Source organism: Macaca nemestrina, chromosome 1, assembly GCF_043159975.1.
Source record: "Macaca nemestrina isolate mMacNem1 chromosome 1, mMacNem.hap1, whole genome shotgun sequence".
NCBI classification, from domain to species: domain Eukaryota; kingdom Metazoa; phylum Chordata; class Mammalia; order Primates; family Cercopithecidae; genus Macaca; species Macaca nemestrina.
The window spans coordinates 189,515,353-189,539,112 of record NC_092125.1 but is presented as its reverse complement, the minus strand read 5'-3'; the positions used below and the strand labels follow the sequence as shown (position 1 = coordinate 189,539,112).

Genomic DNA, 23,760 nt, shown 5'->3' with positions numbered 1-23,760 from the left:
GAGACGGGGTTTCACCGTGTTAGTCAGGATGGTCTCGATCTCCTGACCTTGTGGTCTGCCCTCCTTGGCCTCCCAAAGTGCTGGGATTACAGGCGTGAGCCACCGTGCCCAGCTGTACATAGCTTTTTCAATGCCTGCTTTTCATCTCTGTGGATTTCACTTTTGTATATAGTTCATGGTCTATTTTCCCCCACTTGGAGAACAAATTACCTCCAAACCATTTTTAAAATTGTCCCATATTTCCTCCCATCCTGATCCACTTCTATCATTATCATATTCCAAATTCAAATAATGCATAGGTCTCTTTCTGAAATCTGTTCTGCTCTGTTCAGTCAACACAAGAGTCTTATATATTTATAGATGATCATATCTAATTTTGTGTCTTCCTTTCCAATGCTTACAACTTACTGCACTGGTGAAGATCTCCAGATCAATGCTGACAGTAATGCTAATAGGCATCTGTTTTCTGTTCCCAATTTTAGTGGAAATGTGTCTAAAGATTCATCATTGCCTTTGCTGTAGGTTTCTTTGTTGGACCTAGGCTTTTTTTTGTTGTTTTTGAGATGCAGTCTCACTCTGTCGCCCAGGCTAGAGTGCAGTGGTGCCATCTTGACTCACTGCAACCTCTGTCTCACAGGTTCAAGTGATTCTCCTGCCTCAGCCTCCCAAGTAGCTGGGATTACAGGCACCTGCTACCACACCCAGCTAATTTTTGTATTTTTGGTAGTTACAGGGTTCACCATGTCAGCCAGGCTGATCTCGTACTCTTGACCTCAGGTGATCCGCCTGCCTCAGCCTCCCAAAGTGCTGGAATTATAGGCATGAGCCACTGCACCCGGCCAGACTCAGGCTTTTTATCATATGAATACCCCTCTCTTCAGAAGGACATTGAATTTTCTGATGTCCCACAAGTTACATACATAAAGTATCTGTTAAAATTTACTTTATTGATGGTGCTTTGCTACAAAATGATTATTTCTGATGCATTATGAGGTGTACATTCCTGATAAAAGCGTTCCCATTTTCAAAGTTTTTATTAATTAATTTTTTTTTTTTTTTTTGTAGAGGCGGGGTCTCCCTATGTTACCCAGGCTTGTCTTGAACTCCTGGGCTCAAGTGATCCTCCTGCCTCAGCCTTTAACAGTGTTGGGATTATAGGCGTGAGTCATCACGTCCTGCTGTGGTTTTTAAATGAGTATGACTTTTCTGGAGTCTGAGGTGGTGTGACTTCTGGCTGAAAGCTTCCCACATTCACCATATTGATAAATCTTCCTACCTGTGTGGATTCTCAAATACAGAGCAAGAGTTGAGAATTAGGAGAAAGCTTCCCCGTAGCCATGGAAACCACAGGGCTGCTCACCTGCGGGGCTGCTCGCACACACAGGAAGTGATGAACTCTGAGACAAGGCTCTTCCACAGCAAGTTCATAGGGTTGATCATCTGAAATCTCACATCTACACTAAGGGGTATTTGCTGACAGAAGACGTTTTCACATTCCTTACACTCACAGCATTTCTATCCAGTGTGTATGTTTTGGTTTCTTATGAGGTACTTCTTCTGGCCAATAGCTGTTCCACACCCACTACATTTTTTTTTTTTTTTTTTTTTTGAGACGGAGTCTTGCTCTGCCGCCCAGGCTGGAGTGTGGTGGCCGGATCTCAGCTCACTGCAAGCTCCGCCTCCCGGGTTCCCGCCATTCTCCTGCCTCAGCCTCCCGAGTAGCTGGGACTACAGGCGCCGCCACCACGCCCGGCTAGTTTTTTGTATTTTTTTTAGTAGAGACGGGGTTTCACCGTGTTAGCCAGGATGGTCTCGATCTCCTGACCTCGTGATCCGCCCGTCTCGGCCTCCCAAAGTGCTGGGATTACAGGCTTGAGCCACCACGCCCGGCCCACACCCACTACATTTAAAGGGTTTCTCTCCAACATGAAATGTCTCTTGCTCAGTAAGGTTTGATTGTCCGCTCAAGGTTCTTCCACACTCCTTACACACAAAGGGTTTCTCTTCCGTGTGCGTTCTCTGGTGCTGGATGAGGTTAGACTTCCGAATGAGAACTTTCCCACAATCTTTACACTCAGAAGGTCTCTCTTCAGTGTGAATTTTCTGACTGGTAAGCAGACTTTCCTTCTGGAAAAAGAATTTTCCACATTTCTTATATTCACCAAGCTTCTCTGTGGTGTGAGCGTTCGGATGGTTAATCAGATACTGCTTTTAGTAAAGGCTTTTCCACAGTCATTACATTCAAAGGGTTTCTCTCTACAGTGAAAATGCTCGTGCGCAGTGAAACTGACTCGTGGCCGAAGACTTTCCCACATACCATGCAGGCGGAGGGGCTTTCCCCACAGAAACCCTCTGCTGACTGAGAGGGATGTCCAAACAAAAGCTTTCCTGCATTCACGAGGTTTCTCTCTAGTGTACCTTTTTTTTTTTTTTTTTTAATGATTTACTTTTGGCTGAAGATATTCCACACTTCTTACATTTATAAGGTTTATCTGTGTAAGAACTTTCAAATGCAGGGTAAGGAATAACGTGTGAGAGAAAATGTTGTCATATGTAGCACATTCAAAGCTTTCTTTGCAGTATAAATTTTCTAATATTCAATGACGTTTTTGCTGCTTTCACTGGCTTCTCTCCAGCATGAATTTTCTGCTGCTTTATGAGGCTGGTAATCTAGCTAAAGGCTTTTCAGTATTCCCTAGAGGCACAGGGTTTCTCTTCAGTGTGACTTCTATGTTCCATGAGATGGCATGTGAGTAAGTTTCCCCACATTTGGTAACTTCATACTTTCTCTTCAGTATGAATGCTCTTGTCTCAGATGGGGTACAAATTTTTTTACCCCATCTGAGGTAAAATGCCTTTTTAAACTGAAGGCATTTTCACACTGATGTATACTTAAAGGAGGTTAATATCATAAGGAGTAAACTGTGGTGGAGGGGATTCAAATTAATTAAATGAATGATTCTTTCCTACACAACATCCCTCGTGATTAACTCCAAACTGTGTTTCAAACTCAAAACTTCAAAAGTATATTTCCTAAAAAGAAATAAGGTCTGAGATCAGAGGAGGTAGTTTTCCAATTTTCTTTTTTTCATTTTTATTTTAATTTTTTGAGACAGGGTCTTGCTCTGTGGCGTAGTGCAGCAGCTTGATCTTGGCTCCCTGCAGCCTGGACCTCCTGGGCTCAAGCAATCGTCCCACTTCAGTCCCCAGATTAGCTGGGGCTACTGGCACTCTCCACCACACCTGGCTAATTTTTAAAATTTTTTGTAGAGATGGAGGTCTCACTATGTTGCCAAGGCTAGTTTTGAACTCCTGGGCTTACACGATCCTCTTGTCTCCACCGTCTAAAGTATTGGGATTATAGGCATGAGCCACCATGCCCAGTCTGCCTTCTAAGTCTTGTTACCTCTCTATCTGCTAATCATCTTCTCAGGCTTCTGGATAGATTTCTTTTTGACTTCTTGCTCCACCATCCAGTTTGTCTTCTTGCTTCAATAGGGGATCATATAACCTACTATTGGGGAAATGACACAGCACTCCAATGTTAATGCTAGGGCTGAAGTACCATCCTAGAGGTCAGGATGAGACCTGGGGCCTCTCAGCCTTCTCCAGGATGAAGAAGGCAAGATGAAGTTTCCAAGTTTGCACAAGGAAGCAGCCCCATTGGGCAATTCCACCAGTAGCAATAGATTTTAGACATACTCCTACTTTTATTTTTAATTAATTAATTAATTTATTATTTTTATTATTATTATACTTTAAATTCTAGGGTGCATGTGCACAACGTGCAGGTGTGTTACATATGTATACATGTGCCATGTTGGTGTGCTGCACCCATTAACTCGCCATTTACATTAGGTGTGTCTCCTAATGCTATCCCTCCCCGCCTCCCCTCACCCCACGACAGGCCCCAGTGTGCGATGTTCCCCATCCTGTGTCCAAGTGTTCTCATTGTTCAATTCTCATCTATGAGTGGAGGTACTCCTATTTTACCCCACATGGACCCAGGGACCATACTGACCCTGCCAGTAAAGATCAAAATGTCTACCCATAATGGCGTTTTTTAAAAGCCAGCCAAATTTCGCAGTGGGGGGTTGTATACCAACTTTAGCAACACTAATGTTGATAAGTTCTGATAACCCACTATCATTGGGCCAGCCATGATAATGGCATTTTTTGATGTCCATCTCTTCCCTGTCTCCAGGTCCAGAGACTATTGCACCCTAGCAGGGCCCAACACACACTTGGAGTCACGCAAGTGACTTCTGACTTCATTCCGACTCCACTCTAAGTCTCCGTTGGGTCCTCATCACTTCTGGCTCATCCATCACCAACAAGCCCTGGGCTCTACCAATTTTTAGAACGACCAGTCCCACCCAAGGCCACCCCTCTTGGCCCAGGGTTCTATAATAAAATTTTTCACCAACATCCCCTGGAGAGTGAGGAGTTTAAAAAATGGTCCATGGTATGAGTCTGTGATTTTACCACTATGAGAAATAAACATGCAATATATCATTTTAACTGATGCAAGATTGGATTTTGTTTAAATAAAAAGGCTAAATTAATCACCTAAATTATTTAGAATTGTTTATGAGTCTTATAGTTTATTACTATTTACACTATTTTAAAGAATCCTAAATGTAAACATGGATATACAATTAAGTTGAATCCTAATTTAACCAATGTTTTTATAAATTCTGTTCTTGTAAATCTGAGACAAAACTGAAACTTATGTGAATCTGTGGAGTTATTCTATCTACACTAACTGGGGAACTTTTTTATTTGTTTAGTTTTTAGAGACAGGGTCTTGCTATGTCACCTAATATTCTTGGCCTCAAGCGATGCACCCGCCTCTGCCTCTCAAAGTAATAGGATTATAGGCCTGAGCCACTGGGCCCCGCCCACCTGAATAAAGTTTTAAGGGGTCATATTTCACTGTCAGATTCTTAAGATTAACAGTGATTGTATCATTCTTTAATGACAATTTAATTATGTTATCCAAAATGAACTGACTTAAGGATCTTGGACTTAATACCACATTGAAATAATTAGTAATCACTGTTTACCTGGAAGCCTTCAAAGAAATTAAAATTCGGAGAAGAGAAGTAAATAAAATTCATAATAGCCGTAGACTATTCAAATGAATTTTATTCTGAATATATATTTTAATAATACGGGCTTTATTCATAAATAAGACTCCATAGAGTTAAAAGCAGGAACAGTTCCTGTTTTAAAAAGGGAATATACAAATGCAACATGCCATTTTATTTATAATTGCAAATTAGGTTATTTTAGATGGATGAGAATTGAGATATCATTAAATCCCATTCCTGCTTCTCAGATGCCACAAAATAATAGAACCTCAAGTCCTCAGATCTAAGCAATCATAGCAGATTCCAAATGGCCTCTAAATATTGGCGGCAACAGCCCAGTTTCTTCTCTTGCAATAAATGTGCATCATTTGGTAAACAAGGGAACATGGCATTCAGATTCCTACACGATTGTGTCGTAGAAGTAACTTCCATGTCTTCATTCCCAGTGTGTATTCTCACCTTTATTTCCCATTCAGTAACACGGCCAGTTTCATCATCTTTCGTTTCAGCTTTATTTATGAGAGAATGCTGATTGCAGACAACATACAACAGAGGCATTTCAAATCAGACAGTAGAGTTACTTGAGATATACTTGATTTTAGTTTCAGGCAGAATGACTTCCTGGAGAGTCTTAGTTACAATACCACAGTAATGATGATGGCAGAAAAATTTACAATAAACATTTGGCAAAATGTTAGGTTACAAGGCAGTCATCACCTAAAAACACTTCATCAGGGTGCATATACGAATTGTGAAATATTGTGGATTTAAGCCTGGCACAGAACCAAAACTGGGTGCACTGGACTTGAACAGCTGCTCAGTCCCCAGCACAGGTCCATATCAAGGAGCGAACCAGAAAGAGCCCTTTTAACCCCAGGAAAGTCTTCATTTGCCCAGACTAGAAACCGAATCTCATTCAGAAATCAGTTATAGGCCGTACAGTGACTCACGTCTGTAATCCCAGCACTTTGGGAGGCAGATGCAGATGGATCATTTAAGGTCAGAAGTTCGAGACCAGCCTGGCCAACATGGTGAAACCCTGTCTCCACTAAAAATACAAAAATTAGCCAGGTGTGGTGTCATGTGCCTGTAATCCCAGCTACTCGGGTGGCTGAGGCGGGAGAATTGCTTGAACCTGGGAGGCAGAGGTTGCAGTGAGCCGAGATTGCACCACTGCACTCCAGCCTGGGTGACAGAGCAAGACTCTATCTCAAAAAAAAAGAGAAAAAAAAGAAAATAGTTATGCATTTTTGACTATGTATTTGTTCTTCATGATGTTCAAATTAAGATAATAAAGCCAAGTCTTAAAATCATTGCTCCAAGATAGCACCTTTGGGCTGGGGGTGGTGGCTCACATCTGCAATCCCAGCAGTTTGGGAGGCCGAGAGAAATAGATCACCTGAGGTCAGGAGTTCAAGACCAGCCTGGTCAACATGGTGAAACCCCACCTTTACCAAAAATACAAAAAAATTAGCTGGGTGTGGTGGCACACTCCTGTAGTCCCAGCTACTCTGGAGGCTGAGACAGGAGAATCGCTTGAACCTGATTGTGCCACTGCTCTCCAGCTGGGCAAGACAGAGAAAGACTCCATCTCAAAAAACAAAACACAACAAAACAAAAAACACGAAATAGCACCTTTGCATTAACTTTAGCGTTTGTAAGCACCACCTGGAGAATACATTCAAATACAGATTTGTGGGCCCGGCCAGCCGGGCACAGTAGTTCACGCCTGTAATTCTAGCACTCTGGGAGGCCGAGGCGGGTGCGTCACTTGAGGTCAGGAGTTTGAGACCAGCTTGGCCAACATAGTGAAACCCCGTCTCTACTAAAAATACAAAAATTAGCCGGGGGCGGTGGCTGCATGCCTGTAGTCCCAGCTACTTGTGAGACTGATGCAGGAGACTCACTTGAACCCGGGAGGTGGAGGTTGCAGTGAGCCAAGATCACACCACACTCCAGCCTGGGCAACTGAGCAAGACTCCATCTCAAAAAAAAAAAAAAGAAAAGAAAAGAAAAAAGCTTTCAACAAATAATCATTTAATCATGTTGTTTGGTGTGACTATATAAATATGTAGATGTACACACATATATACCAGTGCATAATAAAATTATTGAATATAATGCCGGGCGCGGTGGCTCACGCCTGTAATCCCAGCACTTTGGGAGGCCGAGGCGGGCGGATCACAAGGTCAGGAGATCGAGACCACGGTGAAACCCCGTTTCTACTAAAAATACAAAAAATTAGCCAGGCGCGGTGGCGGGCGCCTGTAGTCCCAGCTACTCAGGAGGCTGAGGCAGGAGAATGGCGTGAACCCGGGAGGCGGAGCTTGCAGTGAGCCGAGATTGCGCCACTGCACTCCAACCTGGGCGACAGAGCGAGACTCTGTCTCAAAAAAAAAAAAAAAAAAAAAAAAAAAAAAATTATTGAATATAAGGAATGTATAAAAGAGATACTGGTAGCTCAGAGAAAAAAGAATTGTGCTCTGGGTATATAATCTGTTTTCAAAATTCTGTACAAAAATATTCTTTGTTTTTCATCTCTTAGACAAGGATCTCACTCTGTCACCCAGGCTGGAGTGCAGTGGTGCAATCACAGCTCACTGCAGCCTGGAACCCCTGGGCTCCAGAGATCCTCCCACCTCAGCCCCCAGAGTAGCTGGAACTACAGGCATGCACCACCATGCCCGACTAATTTTTGTGTGTTTTTTTTGTTTTTTTGGTAGAGATGAGGTTTTGCCATGTTGCCCAGGCTGGTCTCGAAGTCCTGGGTTCAAGCTCTCCGCCAGCCTTCTTGGCCTCTCAAAGTGCTGGGACTACAGGCACGAGCCACCTCAACCAGCCGCCTGGCTAATTTTTTTTCTTCAATTTTTATTTATTTTTTTATTTTTTGAGACAGAATCTCACTCTGTCACCCAGGCTGGAGTGCAGTCGTGTAATCACAGCTCTCTGCAGCCTCAACCTCCTGGCTCAAGCGATTCTCCCACTTCAGCCCCTCAAGTAGCTGGGACTACAGGCATGCCCTACCACGCCTGGCTAAGTTTTGTATTTTTTGTAGCGATTGGGTTTCACCACATTTCCCAGACTGGCCTCCAACTGAGTTCAAGTAATCCACCTCCCTTGTCCTCCCAAAGTGCTAGGATTACAGGCGTGAACCACTAACCGCGGCTCTGCTGATTTTTAAAATAACTTTTTTAGGTTCGGAATGATTGCTTGTGGGTGGAGTCAGTGGAAGGAAACCGTGATCAGGCACAGTGTGGCTAATTCCTGCAATCCCAGTGCTTTGGGAGGCTTCGGCAGAAGGATTGCTTGAAGCCAAAGTTGGAGACCAGCCTGGGCAACAGAGAGAGGCCGTGTCTTTAAATAATAATATGTGTGTGTGTGTGTGTGTGTATGTGTATATATATATATATATTTTTTTTTTTTTTTTTTTCTTTTTTTTTGAGACAAAGTCTTGCTCTGCCGCCAGGCTGGAGTGCAGTGGCAAGATTTCGGCTCACTGCAACCTCGGCCTCCCAGGTTCAAGTGATTCTCCTGCCTCACCTTCCCGAGTAGCTGGGACTATAGGTGCACGCCACCATGCCCAGCTAATTTTTATATTTATACTAAAGATGCAGTTTCACCATGTTGGCCAGGATGTTCTCAATCTCTTGACCTTGTGATCCGCCCACTTGGCCTCCAAAAGTGCTGGGATTACAGGCGTGAACCACTGTGCCTGGCCTAATAGCAATACATTAAAAAAGAAAAATAAATCAATAAATTAATAATTTTTTAGGCACGTGGCCTCACTCTGTTGCCCAGTCTGATCTGGAGCTCCTGGCCTCGAGATCTACAGCCTCAGCATCTTGAGTAGCTGAGATTACACACATGAGCCACCACGGGCTTTTATCTCTTCTGCCTATGCTGTCTCATGAGGCTACTCCCTGAGAGTGTTAACCTTCGGGTTGACTTGCATTACATTTTTGGATAGTTCGACTTGGGACATCTTTGAAACCATAAGGCATCTTCCATTTGAAGGAGTATTTCTAATAATCCTCATGTAACTTTCTGTTGAGATGTAATACAAATATTCTCACTGATTAATAACATAGGCAGATGTGTGGCTGTTGCTCATTGTCAAGTCACCTTTGGTCTTATCTCTGTGAACCGACCCGTTCTTTCTCGCCACTTTTCCTGATACTGCCTTTCTCTATGATCATGGTTTCTCTTGCACCCAGGCTCTTTTTGCCTGTGCCCCTCCCAGATGGCCACTTAATAGCATCAAAGATTTGCTTCCTCATTTTGCTTGGGCATCCAAAGGCAATGCACCCTCAAAGGCATTCTAGAAACAGTTTGCTACACTCCAACTTCTTCTAGAGTTGTTCAACGGTATATTAAAAATTGCCTTGTCATTTTTACAACGTGGGAAAAACTGGCAAGACAAAGAGAAAAACATTACGGGTGCCGTAAGGTTGTTTCTACCCGGAAGAGTACTAAGTTATCTTCTGGTCATATTCCCTGGGGAAGGTGCTTCAAGTCTGTGGAATTCTTTCCCCAAACCTATAACCTCAGCCTGATCGTGAAAAACCCAAACTGAGGGACATTCTAAAAGAATATGTGGCTAGGCATGGTGGCTCATGCCTGCAATCCCAGCACTTTGGGAGACCAAGGTGGACGGATCACTTGAGGTCAGGAGTTCGAGACCAACCTGGACAACATGGCGAAATCCTGTCTCTACTAAATATACAAAAATTAGCCAGGCGTGGTGGTGCACACCTGTAATCCCAGCTACTGGGCAGGCTAAGGCAGGAGAATCGCTTGAACACAGGAGACAGAGGTTGCAGTGAGCCGAGATTGCACCACTGCACCCCAGCCTGGGTGACAGAGCAAGACTCTTCATCTCAAAAATAAATAATATAATATAATATAATATAATATAATATAATATAATATAATATGTGACCAGCACTCTTCAAAAATGTCGAGGTCATGAAAATCAAGGCAACACAGAGAAACTCATAAATTGGTGGAGAGTGATGAAACATGCCAATTAATGCTATGTGGTATCTTGGCCTGGATTCTGCAAAAGAAAAAAGAGTCTAGTGGACAAACTGTTTTAAACCAAATATAGTCCTCTTAGTCAATCTAGTTAAAGGTCCATCAATTTTGTTAATGTTTTAGAACAACCAGCGTTAGGTCTCATTAATTTTCTATTTCTGTTTTCTATTCTTTATTTCATCTCTGCTCTAATCTTTGTTATTTCCTTCCTCTTGCTAGTTTTGGGTTAGTTTGCTGTTCTTTTTCTAACTATTAAAGTCTAAAGTTAGGTTGTTGATTTGCAATCTTTCTTTCTTACTTTCTTTCTCTCTCTCTCTCTCTCTCTCTCTCTTTCTCTGTCTCCCCCCCTTTTTTTTTTTTTTTTTGAGACAGAGTCTCACTCTGTTGCCCAGGCTGGAGTGCAGTGTTACGATCACAGTTTACTACAACCATCCAGGCTCAAGCGATCCTCCCACCTCAGCCTCCTGATAACTCTCCTGATAACCGGGACTACAGGTGCGCACCACCATGCCCAGCTAATTTTTGTATTTTTTTGTAGAGACAGGGTTTTGCCATGCCCAGGTTGGTCTCAAACTCCTGGACTTAAGGAATCCACCCGCCATGGCCACCCAAAGTGCTGGAATTACAGACGTGAGCCACAGCACATGGCCTGATTTGAGATCTTTTTTCTTTTTTAAAGTTAAACATTGATAGCTATACATTTCTCCCTTAGCACTGCTTTTACTACCTCACAGAAGTTTTCTTTATTTTTTTGAGATGGAGTCTCGCTCGTCACCCAGGCTGGAGTGCAGTGGCGCGATCTTGGCTCACTGCAAGCTCTGCCTCCTGGGTTCATGCCATTCTCCTGCCTCAGCCTTCCGAGTAGCTGGGTCTATAGCCGCCTGCCACCACGCCCGGCTAATTTTTTGTATTTTTATAGAGACGGGGTTTCACCGTGTTAGCCAGGATGGTCTCAATCTCCTGACCTCGTGATCCGCCCACCTCGGCCTCCCAAAGTGCTGGGATCACAGGCGTGAGCCACCACGCTCGGCCAGTTTTCATATTGTTATTAGGTATTTTCATTTATTGAGGAAATAAAAATAGTGTGTTTTAAATTCCATTTGTCTCTATCTCCTAATTTCTCTAGGATTTCTTGTTTGACCCATTGGTTGTTTAAGAGTGTGTTTTTTAAATTTCCACAAATTTGTGCATTTTTCAGGTTTTATTCTGTTATTGATTTTTAACTTACTTTTGTGGTCAGATAAGGTACTTTGTATCACACCTATTTTTTAAAAATCTATTGAGAATTGATTAGTGGCCTACTCTGTGGTCTATATTGGGGAAGGCCCACGTGCGCTTGAGAAGAATATGATTGTGTTGTTGTCGGGTAGAGTGTTCTGCATATGTCTGTTAGATGTAGTCCGTATATTGTGTTGTTCAGGGCCTCTGCTTCTTTCCTTATATTCTGTCTGATTGTACTATCCATTACTGCGAGTGGGGCATTGAGGTCTCCGATTTCTTTCTTTTTTTTTTTTGAGAGATGGTCTTGTTCTATAGCCCAGGCTGGAGTGCAGTGGCACCACCTGATCTCGTCAGCTCACTACAACCTCCATCTCCTGGGTTCAAGTGATTCTCCCGCCTCAACCTCCGAGTAGCTGGGATTACAGACATGTACTACCATGCCCAGCTAATTTTTGTATTTTTAGTAGAGACAGTGGTCTCTGCCATGTTGGCCAGGCTGGTCTTGAACTCCTGGCCTCATGTGATCTGCCCATCTCGGCCTCCGAAAGTGCTGGGATTACAGGCATGAGCTACCATGCCCAGCTCACATCTCTGACTATTATTGTAGAGCTGTTTCGTTCCCCCTTCAATTCTTTTTTTTTTTTTTTTTTGAGACGGAGTCTCACTCTGTTGCCCAGGCTGGAGTGCAGTGGCCGGATCTCAGCTCACTGCAAGCTCCGCTTCCCGGGTTTATGCCATCCTCCTGCCTCAGCCTCCCGAGTAGCTGGGACTACAGGCGCCCGCCACCTTGCCCGGCTAGTTTTTTGTATTTTTTTAGTAGAGACGGGGTTTCACCGTGTTCACCAGGATGGTCTTGATCTTCTGACCTCATGATCCGCCCATCTCCCAAAGTGCTGGGATTACAGGCTTGAGCCACCGCGCCCGGCCTTCTCCCTTCAATTCTATCAGTTTTTGCTTTATATATTTTGATGGTCTGTTATTAAGTACATAAATGTTTATAATTGTTTTATCTTCATGCTTTATTTTACCTTTTATTAACATGTAATCCATTTCTTTGTCTTGTGTAATCTTTTTTGATTTAAAGTCTGTTTTGTGTGATGTTAGTATAGACACCCCACTCTCTTTTGTTTACTATTTGTATATAATATCTTTTTCCATCCTTTTACTTTCAACCTATTTGTGTCTTTATCTAATGTGATCTCTTGTAGACATCATATATTTGATTCATGTTTTTTATCCATTATGCTGATTTCTGTATTTTGATTGGAGAGTTTAATCCATTTACATTTAAAGTATCTACTGACAAAGAGGGATTTAATTCTGTTTTCTATATACCTTATAGCCTTTTTGTTCTTCATTCCTTGCATTACTGTCCTGTGTTTAGTTAAGATTTTTGTAGTGAAAAGTTTTAAATGCTTGTGTGTATGTGTGTGTGTGTGTGTGTGTGTGTATCCTTTTGCACATATGCTATGGATGTTTTCTCTGTGGTTATCATAAGAATTACATTTGACATCCTGAAATTATAATACTAATTTGAATTTATTTATGTATTTATTTAGATGGAGTCTTCTCTGCTTCCCAGGCTAGAGTGCAGTGGTGCAATCTCAGCTCACTACAACCTCTGCCTCCCTGTTTCAAGTGATTCTCCTGCCTCAGCCTCCTGAGTAGCTGGGATTACAGAAGTGTGCAACCATGGCTAACTTCTGTATTTTTAGTAGAGATGCGGTTTTGCCATGTTGGCCAGGCTAGCCTTGAACTCCTGACCTCAGGTGATCCACCTGCCTTGGCCTCCCAAAGTGCTAGGGTTACAGGTGTGAGCCACCGCGCCCAGCCTAATTTGAATTTATACCACCTTAACTTCAAAGGCATACAAAAACTCTGCTCCTATACAGCTCTGTGCCCATCCGTTTCAGTTACTGATGTCATAAAATTACATTTTTGTGCATTGTATGTCCAAAAACACAAGGTTCTAATTGATTTTTTTAATGCTTATTCTCTTAAATAACATAAACAAAACGTGGTGTTTTAAATGAAAGTTACATTAATACTAGCTTTTATAATGGCACATGTATTTTTTTGTAGAGATGGGGTCTCACTATGTTGCCTATGCTGGTCTCAAACTCCTGGGTTCAAGTGATCCACCCATATTGATCTCCCAAAGTGCTGCGATTACAGTTATGAGCTACCATGGCTGGCCTCTTAATTTCTTCTTCATTTTTGATGGACAGTTTTGCCAGGTAGAGGATTCTTGCTTGACAGTTTTTTCCTTTCAGCATTTTTGCATCTATCAATCCACTGCCTTCTGGCCTCCACAGTTTCTGGTAAGAAATCAGGAGACAATCTTATTCAGAATCTCTTGTATGTAAACAGTTGCTTCTTCCTTGCTGTTTTCAAGATTTTCCCTTTGCCTTTGGCCTTCACAGTTTAGCTATATTTCCTGGTGGGACCTCTCTTGAGTTTATTCCACTTCAACTTTGTTGAACAACTTGCATGTTTGTATTCATGTCTTTCATCCAGTTTGGGGCATTTCTAGCCCTTATTTCTGGAAAAAAAAATTCCTTTTTCCCTTTCCCTCTTTTTCTTATGAAACTCCTACAGTGCATATGTTGGTCTGAATCTTCCTTCTACCTACTCAAATCTGCTTTTTAATCCCTTTAGTCAAATTTACATTGTAGTTATTGTACTTTTCAGTTCCAGAATTTTTTCTTCCTTTCTATGTTTTCTGTCTCTCTGTTGAAAGTTCCATTTTATTTATATATCATTTTCTTGACTTTGTCCACATCTTCATTTAGCTCTTTGAGCATCTTTAAGACAGTTGTTCCGGAATGTTTTCTGTTGACATTTTTTTCCTTAGATAGGCCACACTTTACTGTTTCTTTGTATGTCTTGTGATTTTGTTGTTGTAGTTGAAAACTGGACTTTTGAATCTTATAATGTGGTAACTCTGGAAATAAAATTCTCTCCTTCCCCAGGGTTTACTTTTTTTTTTTTTTTTTTTTTTTTGGCACATGGATAAAAAAGCATGCTGTTTTTATTTTATTTTATTTTATTTTTATGGTCATATGGTGTCTCTAAGCTGGGGATAAGATTGGGAAATAAATTGAAGGTCTTCTCTGAGTCTGTGCCTTTCCCTGGACATGCATTGTGACTTTCCATATTCCCTTGTATATGTAGTTACTTTGGATGTCCTAGTCCTTAAATGTCTGGCCCCTAAAAGGGGGAAAAAGGAAAGATGAGGGGAGAAAAAACAGTCATTGGCTTTTTAAGTCTCCTGGAAGTCACTTTTCCAGTGTGGATTGTAAAAATGGCAATGGGGGTTACAACAATGGCAGCTCACTTCTGTGTCTACACCTCTGCCATCAGAAGCAGCAATCAGAGATCAAAACATAGATCCCAGATACATGGAGGACAAGGTTCTTATTGCCTACCCTGGCTCCTGCAAGCCAAATTCAAATTGCTCCAAGATTGTGAGAGCTGAAATTGACTGAAATTAGCCACAGTCTTCTCCTGGAAGTTGCAAGCTTTGTAATAGATTCCAGAGTTCCAACATAGTTATATCAGACAGATTCTGTCAGTACAATTGACTAGATAGAGAGATTGATTCCTGGTGTTTTCTACTCTGCCACCTTCCCTGATGTCATTATGATCTTATTATTTTATTTTGAGACAGGGTCTCACTCTGTCACCCAGGCTGGTGGGTGACAATCACAGCTCACTGCAGCCACAACCTCCCGGGCTCAAGTGATCATCCCACAACAGCCTCCTGAGTAGCTGAGACTACAGGCACCATGCCACCATGCCCAGCTAATTTTTGTTGTTGTTGTTGTATTTTTGTAGAGACAGAGTTTTGACACGTTGCCCAGGCTGGTCTTGAACTCCTAGGCTCAACCGATTTACCCACCTCAGCCTCCCAAAGTGCCAGGACTATAGGCATGAGCCACCGCACTCAACCCTTATTACTTTGTATTTACTCTTTTCAATAGTTATTTCTCACTTGTCATTTATTTGATTTTTATTGTTGTTGTTGTTGATTTGTTTTTGAAACAAGATCTCACACTGTTGACTAGCTGTGTAATGTTGCAGTCACGACTCACTGCAGCCTCAACCTCCTGGGCTCAAGTAATCCTCCCGCCTCAGTCTCCAAGTAGCTGGCATGTGCTACCATGCCCAGCTAATTTTTAATTTGTTTTGTAGAGACAGGGTCTCATTATGTTGCCCAGGTTGGCCTTGAACTCCTGAGATCAAGCAGTCCCCTCACCTTTGCCTCCCAAAATGCTGGGATTATAGGCATGAGCCACTGCATCCCATTCATTTGTCATTTCTTACTTGGTTATGCTAGATAATGGTTTTCTATAGTTTTGATATTTTTCAAGGAACTAATTTTTAATTGCTTGATTAGCATACTTTTAATTATGTAGACTTTTTTGTTTTCTGATTCAATATTTCCCGTTTTCATATTTAGCAATTTCATCCTTCTGTATTTTTTCAACTTGTTTTGCCATTCTTTTCCTTTTTGAGTTGTGTGTTTAATCCGTTTATTTTAATCCACTTATCAATCATTTATTTTTGTTTTCTTCTAATAGGTCTTTTAAGCTTATTTACATTTATTTATACAATGTATTTGTTTAGTCTCAGTTGTATTATTTTGCATTATCTTTTCTGAATTTTCTGTTTTTACCATACTCGGTTGTCTGTTTCCTTTGCTCATTTTCATCCTTAAAAAAAAAAAAAAAACTCAGAGCAGCTGAACCACTGCAAATGGTACAAATAACAGATTTATTATAGGTACTAGGCCTTATATAACTTTAGGATTTAGTGAATAAGTCTTTGTGAGACTTGCCTGTGTGACTGATGCTGGTCTGAAGTCAGCATGGCCAGCAGTAAGGAAGGGAAGATGGATGCGAAGTTAGGAAATCAGGGATGGGCAAACGGGAACTTTTGAGGACAAACTAGAATGGCATCCAATCTCATGCCTCAGGTCTCAATGTTGTAGGTGACCTGTAGGAGAAACTGGTTCTCTTCACCATGGGTAGCACACATACCTGGCCCAGGATTCAGAGAATTTGAGAGAGATGGGACAGGAGCTGGGGTAGCAGCTGGTCTGGCTGTCCCACTGCAACAAAGTGAGCAGTAGATCAGGAACAATGCAACTATAATTGTATCTTGTGGCCAATCCTAACTCAGAATGATACAGGGAAGGACATTTGGAGAAACCGTTTAAATGGATTTAGCTAAACTGAAACATCACAAAGTCCGTGTGTGTGTGTGTGTGTGTGTGTGTGTGTGTGTGTGTGTGTGTGTAAAATGTAAGGTTTTAATTTTTTCTAATATTTTGTACTTTCAGTTCCCACTTTCCTTTAGGCAATGACTTAAACAAAAATTTTTAAACAATATTTTCTGTAAGTTGTTACTTTTTTAAGAGATGGGATCTCACTATGTTGCCCAGGCAGGTCTTGAAGTCCTGGGCTCAAGCAATCCTCCCACCTTGGCCTCTCAAAGTGCTAGGATTACAGGCATGAACCACCAGGCCTGACCTCCTTTTGTTATAAAACTATTGTTATAAAATTAATTTGTGCCAGGCACAATGGTTCATGCCTGTAATCCCAGTACTTTGGGAGGCTGAGACAGGCAGACTGCTTGAGGTCAGGAGTTCAAGACCAGCCTGGCCAACATGGTGAAACCCCATCTCTACTAAAAATGCCAAAAATCAGCTGGGTGTGATGGTGGGCGCCTGTAATCCCAGCTACTCAGGAGGTTGAGGCAGGAGAATTGCTTGAACCCAGGAGGCAGAGGTTGCAGTGAGCTGAGATTGTGTCATTACACTCCAGGCTGGGTGACAGAGCGAGACTCCTCATAAAAAGAAAAACAAAACAAAACAAAAACTAGCTTGTAACCTCTTCCTCACTCTTCCCTCTTTTCCCCCATCATCCAAAGTTTAGTTTTTCTTTGTACTTTCAAATAAACCTAGGCTTCCATGTTTTGATTTCTCCGCTTTATGTAGTATCTTGTGACATATATCTATTGCTTCTGAATCAGTTAATGAGTTTCTGGGCTTTCCTGTCTTCTTCCCCTTTTTAAGTGATATTATTTCCATTTTGACAGAACATATCAGATTTTCATATTAGTTACTATCCTTATCTCCACATTTGTTTTAGTCTCACATTTTCAGCTAAACGCAGTCAAGGTGTGCCACAAATATTTTTGCCAACGTTTTTCCAATTATCTTTTCTAGCCCATTCCCTCTTAGGTTCATCAAGAAGAGGCAATGGGAACATTATTCTCCAAGTTCTGGCATGTTTAAAATTGCTCTCCTATAGCCTTGATATTGCAAGTTAACTTATCCACAGTGTCTTTCCTGTGTCTTCTTGTATTGAATGTTTACGTCAAGAACATAATGTCAATATATGTATCATGGTCCATGGCTATTCCTGCACACGCTTTTAGTTTTTGTTTGTGTGGATTTTTTCCCCATCCCTTCATGTCTTTTTTGTTTGTTTGTTTGTTTTTGTTTTGTTGAGACTGAGTTTTGCTCTTGTCGCCCAAGCTGGAATGCAATGGCGTGATCTCAGCTCCCTTCAACTTCCGCCTCTCAGGTTCAAGCTATTCTCCTGCCTCAGCCTCCTGAGTAGTTGAGATTACAAGCACGCACCACCACGCCTGGCTAATTTTTGTATTTTCAGTAGAGACGGGGTTTCACCATGTTGCCCAAGCTGTTCTCAAACTCCTGACCTCAGGTGATCTGCCCAACTCGGCCTCTCAAAGTGCTTGGATTACAGGCATGAGCCACCACGCCTGGCCTCTCACCGTTCATGTCTATGTATGTCTTTTTTTTTTTTTTGAGAGAGTCTTGCTCTGTCACCTAAGCTAGAGTGCAGTGGCACGATCTCTGCTCACTACAACTTCCACCTCCCGGGTTTAAGCAATTCTCCTGCCTCAGCCTCCGGAGTAGCTGGGATTACAGGCGCCCACCACTGTGCCTGGCTAAGTTTTGTATTTTTAGTAGAGACGGGGTTTCACCATCTTGGCCAGGTTGGTCTCAAACTCCTGACCTCAAGTGGTCCACCTGCCTCAGCCTCCCAAAGTGCTGGGGTTACAGGCGTGAGCCACCACGCCCAGCCCTAGGCAAAGTGAGTTTCCTGCAGGTGGCATACTGTTGGGTCTTGTTTGCTTTTTTTTTTTAATCCATTCAGGCAGTTTGTTTTTTAATTGGGGAATTTAAATCATTTACATTCAAATTCAAGGTTATTATTGATAGGTTGAAAGTAAAATACTCCTGTCATTTTGTTAGTTGTTTTCTGATTGTTTTGTATGTCTTATGTTCCTTTCTTTATCTTTTATTGTTTACCTTTATGATTTGGTGTTTTTTTGTAGTGATAATGTTTGAGTGCTTTCTCTTTCTCGTTTGCGTGTCCTCTCCACCAGTGAGTTTTATACTTTCGTGATAGTTATTGTCCTTTTTCTTTCAGATGTAGGACTTCCTTAAGCATTTCTTGTAGGGCCAGTGTAGTGATGATGAATTCCCTCAATATTTCTTTTTCATTTTTGAAGAATAGCTTTGATGGATATAGTATGCTTGTCTGAAAATTCTTTTCTTTTCGCACTTGGAATATATCATCCCATTCTTTCCGGGTCTATACAATTTCTGCTGAGAAATCCAGTTAGTCTGATGGAAATTTCCTTATATGTGACTTGATGCTTTTTGCTTGTCGTGTTTAGAATTCCCTCTTTGTCTTTTACTTCATTTTTTATTTTTTTGAGACAAGGTCTTGCTATGTTGCCCAGGCTCGAGTGCAGTGGCTACTTTACAGGCACAAACATAGCACACTACAGCCTCAAACTCCTGGCCTCAAGCCTTCCAAGTAGCTGCCTCAGCCTCCCAAGTAGCTGGGATTACAGCTGTGTGCCCAACATCTTTGACTTTTGGTAGTTTGATGATAATGTGCTTTGATGAAGACTATTTTTGGGTTGAATCTATTTGGGGATCTTTAAGCTTCCTGTATCTCGATATCTATATATCTTAGAGAAGACTGTAAAAGTTTTCAGCTATTATTTTGTTAAATAGGTTTTCTATGCCTTTGCCCATCTCTTCTCCTTCTGAAATTGCCAAAGTTTGAATATTTGGTTGCTTTATAGTATCTCATATGTCATCCATGCTTTTTTTCATTCTTTTTTCATTTATTTTTGTCTGACTGGGTTATTTCAAATGACCTGACTTCAGGTTCTGAAATTCTTTCTTGTGCTTGATCTGGTTTATTGTTAAAGCTCTTGAATGAATTTTTTATTGATTCATTGAATTGTTTGGTTCTAGGATTTCTGTTTTTCTTTTACATCTTTTTGTTGTATTTTTGTTGTATTTTGTATCTTTGTTGAATTTTATATTTTTGTTGAATTTTATCTCTGTTGAATTTCTCATTCAGATCATGAATTTTCTGGATTTATTTCTATCATTTATCTGTGTTCGCTTGTATCTCACTGAGTTTCTTTAATATCATTATTTGTATTCTTTTTCTGGCCACTTTATAGATTTCCTTTTCTTTGTGTTGCTACTGGAGAATTATTGTCTTCATTTAGAAGCATCATGTTTCCTTGCTTTTTCATGTGTCTTGTGTCCTTATATTGATATCTGCAAGTCTGGTGTAACAGTTGCTTGTTCCAGTTTTATAGACTGGCTTTTGTAGGGGAAGGCTCTTTCCTAGAGTTGCATCTATAGTTGGTTGGCAGGGTACTTTGGCTTTGACTCTGGGTGGATGCAGTAGTGTAGTCTCCATGTGATGTCTTCACCTATAATCAGCATCAGTGGTGGTTGTGAGTTCCTCAGTGGCTTGGGATGTGGTTATTAGTAGGAGCTGTGACAAGGCTTTCCTGCAGAAGGGGATACCAGTTGGGCCAATTCTCAACTGCCAGTGGTGGCAGTGGTGGGTCAAGTGTGCCAGTCCTCAGGCCCTGGATGGTGTATGTGGGTGCTGGCAGTGGTGGGTATGAGCAGGCCAGTGTTTAGGCTTCCAGGTTGTATGCTCAGGTACCAGTGGTGGCAGTAGTGAGCTGAATGGGTATGCCCTTGGACCACCAGGTGGTGTGTATGGCATTGGTGGTGGTAGTAGCATCAGCGGACAACCCTTAGGCCTTGGAGCAGGATGCATAGCAGTCAGTGCTGGTGGTGGACTGGGAGGGCCAGCCCCTTGTCCCCTGAGAGGTACACATGTAATCTGGTGGTGGGTGGGTGGGCCTGTCCTTATGCCCCTAGATGGCATACACATGCACCAGTGGTGGAGGGCAAGGTGGCCAAATTATCCCCAGGCCCCTGGATAGTATAAGTGGGTGGTGGTGGCAGATGGGGCAGACTCATCCTGAGGTCCCTGGATGATGCACATGGGTGCCAACACCTCTCCTCCAGCATAAGGACAGTACACAGGTGGGCTGTTCCCCAGGCTTTCTGTAAAGGCACATGCAGGTGCACGGTGGCCCTTCTTCTGAAAGTAGTGGGGTTGCTGTCAGTGGCAGTGGCCCTGGGGCAGGCAGCACTCAGGCTCTGGGAAACGGATGCTTTGGCTTCCTTTGTCCCAAGTCAATCTTCCTGGTGCACTCCTTTGCCTGTTCCCTAGGGTATAGAACATGGCATGGGCTAGAGTGTTGGAAACCCAGCAACACTGCTAGGTCCAGCTGGCATCTCAATACTACTGGCTTCTGAGGATGTGAGGGGATGTCACTGGGGTCCAGGGATGTGGAAGTGCAGGGGCTCTTGGGCCCCAGGGCAGGATGCAGTCTGGTGGGGAGCTCTCAAACGCCCTATGCTGCAGCTGCTTGGGTCTCGGGGGGATGTGGGACTTAGCATGAACTCCCTCTCTGAAACAATGCCATCACGTGTCTCCAGGCAGCTCCCTATTCTAGTCTCAGGGCTTGCAAGAGCCAAGGGGCCTTCCCACAGCTGGGCTTGCAGGAGTCTGCAGTGGGAATGTAGGCTGCTGGGGATCTCTCAACATCTCCCTGCAATTGGGAGTTGTAAGCCGATCCTGGCAGGCCTGGCTGCTTTACTTCTCTTGCCTTCCATGCCTCAGAGATTCCCTGCCACTTCCCTGACGAATTCCAGTGTTCTCTCTTAGAAGCTCTATTTGACATGTGGTTATCTACTTGCTGTGTTGGTCATTCTTTGTGGAGGAGGCACAGAAATCAATTATGCCTACGTAATGGCGCCTCTAGTCAGCTATCTTGAATCCCCCTCTTAAGGGTTTTTATAATCTCTTGGAGTGCAATAGCAAGCTAGTTCTCAAAGGAAGAGTGTACTGAAGAGGACGTGCTTTCCAAATGATACTCTATCTAATAGAGGAAAGCTGGCCTCCACTGGAAATTTCAAATGAATAGTCCTTGTAGCCTTAATGTACTTATATTAATATCAAACCAGAGATTCTCAAACCAAAGGTCCTAAAGCTCCCATAGTTTCATTGTTTTAACTAGTCAAGTAAGAAATTACTTCAGGCTTCAATGTTTTCCCTCATCTTCTCCTACTGATTAAGGAAAAGAAGAAAAGGAAGAATGGAGTGTTAGAAAGCCTGTGATACAATAAGAAATATACATCTGGTCTTTGTCTTCAGTTGCTGACAGTTTCCAAAACTTGGAATTTTCTGAGTGATAGGGGTGATAGGGCATCTTTTGTTATTCATAAAAAGCCCTTTCAGCCACACCTAAGTTTATGCTAATAAGGTGGCTCTTGGTGGCTTCTGGGGAGCTAGGGGGCTGGCGGCCAGAGGAACCAGTCTTGTGATTAGAGGGCTGGAACTTTCAGCCTCATCCCTGGACCTCTAGGGGGAGGAGCTGAGCTGGAGATTGAGTTAATCACCAGTGGCCACTGATTTAATCAATTACGCCTACGTAATGAAGCCTCTGTAAAAATCCCAAAACAATGGGGTTCAGGACCATCTGGGTCAGTGAACACATCCCCATGCCAGGAGGGTGATGCTCCTCAAACTCCATGGAGACAGAAGCTCCTGTGCTCAGCACCCTTCCAGACCTCGCCCTAGGTGCCTCTTCGTTTGGCTGCTCACTGGTGTCCTTTATAATATCTTTTACAATAAACCAATAAACCCAAGTAAAGGGTTTCCCTGAGTTTTGTGGGCCATTTTAGCAAATTATCAAAAGTGAAGAGGGGGTCGTGGAAACCTCCAATTTATATTTGGTTGGTCAGAAGTATGTGTGGTAACCTGGGACTTTCAACTGGTAGTTGGGGCAGTGTTGTGGGACTGAGCCCTCAACAGGTTAGGCCTGCACTAACTCCAGGTAGCTTGTATCAGAATTAAATGGAATTGTTGGACACCTAGTTGGAGAACTGGTTGTTGGTGGTGTGTAAAAAATCCACACACTGGTGTTTGAAGTGATGTGAGTAAAAACAGTGCTGAGAGTCCTCTGGGAAATTTTCCTATAGTGGGCCCTGGATCCCATAAAACTGTCATATAACTATTTATCCTTCTCAGGGGAAGCATATGGGATTAACAGACTGTGACAGTGGTCTTTTACTTTTCCATAATATTTTAACTTTTATCTGTTAAAACACATCCAAGGCCAAAGAAAGCAACTTTTCTTCCCCCCTCAAAACAAACCAGATGCTTTAATGGCCTGCCACCAGGGCCCACGGGCTCATCACAAACCCCTAAATAAGGCCCAGAGCTTGCCAGCCTCTGGTTCAGCCCAGCACCCCACAGGCAGGTGGCCCACAGCAGGCCTGGCTGGTGGGTTCTGGCTTGAGGAGTACCAGGATTCCCAGTCCAGATCTTCAGAGACTTTCCAGGACTAAGCTGTCACTCAGCCTGCCTGCACCAGTCCCTGAGTCCCAGCAGCTGCTTGGCTTCCAGAAAACATGTTTCCCGGCATAATGCCTGGGGTGGGAGAGGCAGCTCAGGGAAGCCACTGAGGACAGGTCTGGGGCGTCCTGGGGTGGGAGCAGCAGGCCCAGAACAAGGATGCCAGCCCCAGGTGGCATCGCTGCACCAATAGCGGGGATTGGGAGTGGGCAGCGCAGGCCCCCTCAGGGAGCTCCAGGCTTGGGGGTTGGGCCAGCCCAATCCCAAATACTGATGAGGAGGTGACTCTAGAAAATGTGAGCCACATCCACTGCACAATGTACCACTCTAAGACAGCCAAGTCCTAGGACACATGAAGACTTTCTACAGGAAGGCTCTCAGCCTCTGATTCCAGGCCCTGTCCCGGGGAGGAAGCAGAGACCAAACCTTAACGGGATATGTGTCAGGCAGCATCTCCACAACAACCCTGTGAGGTAGGTTGCGTTGTTCTATTGTACAGATGGAGGATGAGGGCTCAGCAGAGGTGAAGAGTCTTGCTCAGGTCATGCAGCAAGGCACGCCAGCCAGGATGCAAGTCCAGATCTGTCAGGTTCCGAAGCCCACATGTTTTCTTTAGGGAA

General features: G+C 42.9%; 1 pseudogene; it reads right to left on the bottom strand.

Moving 5' to 3' along the window:
- Positions 1-1,152: 1,152 nt before the first annotated feature.
- On the bottom strand, positions 1,153-23,319 carry LOC139356170 (zinc finger protein OZF-like; annotated as a pseudogene).
- Positions 23,320-23,760: the final 441 nt, after the last annotated feature.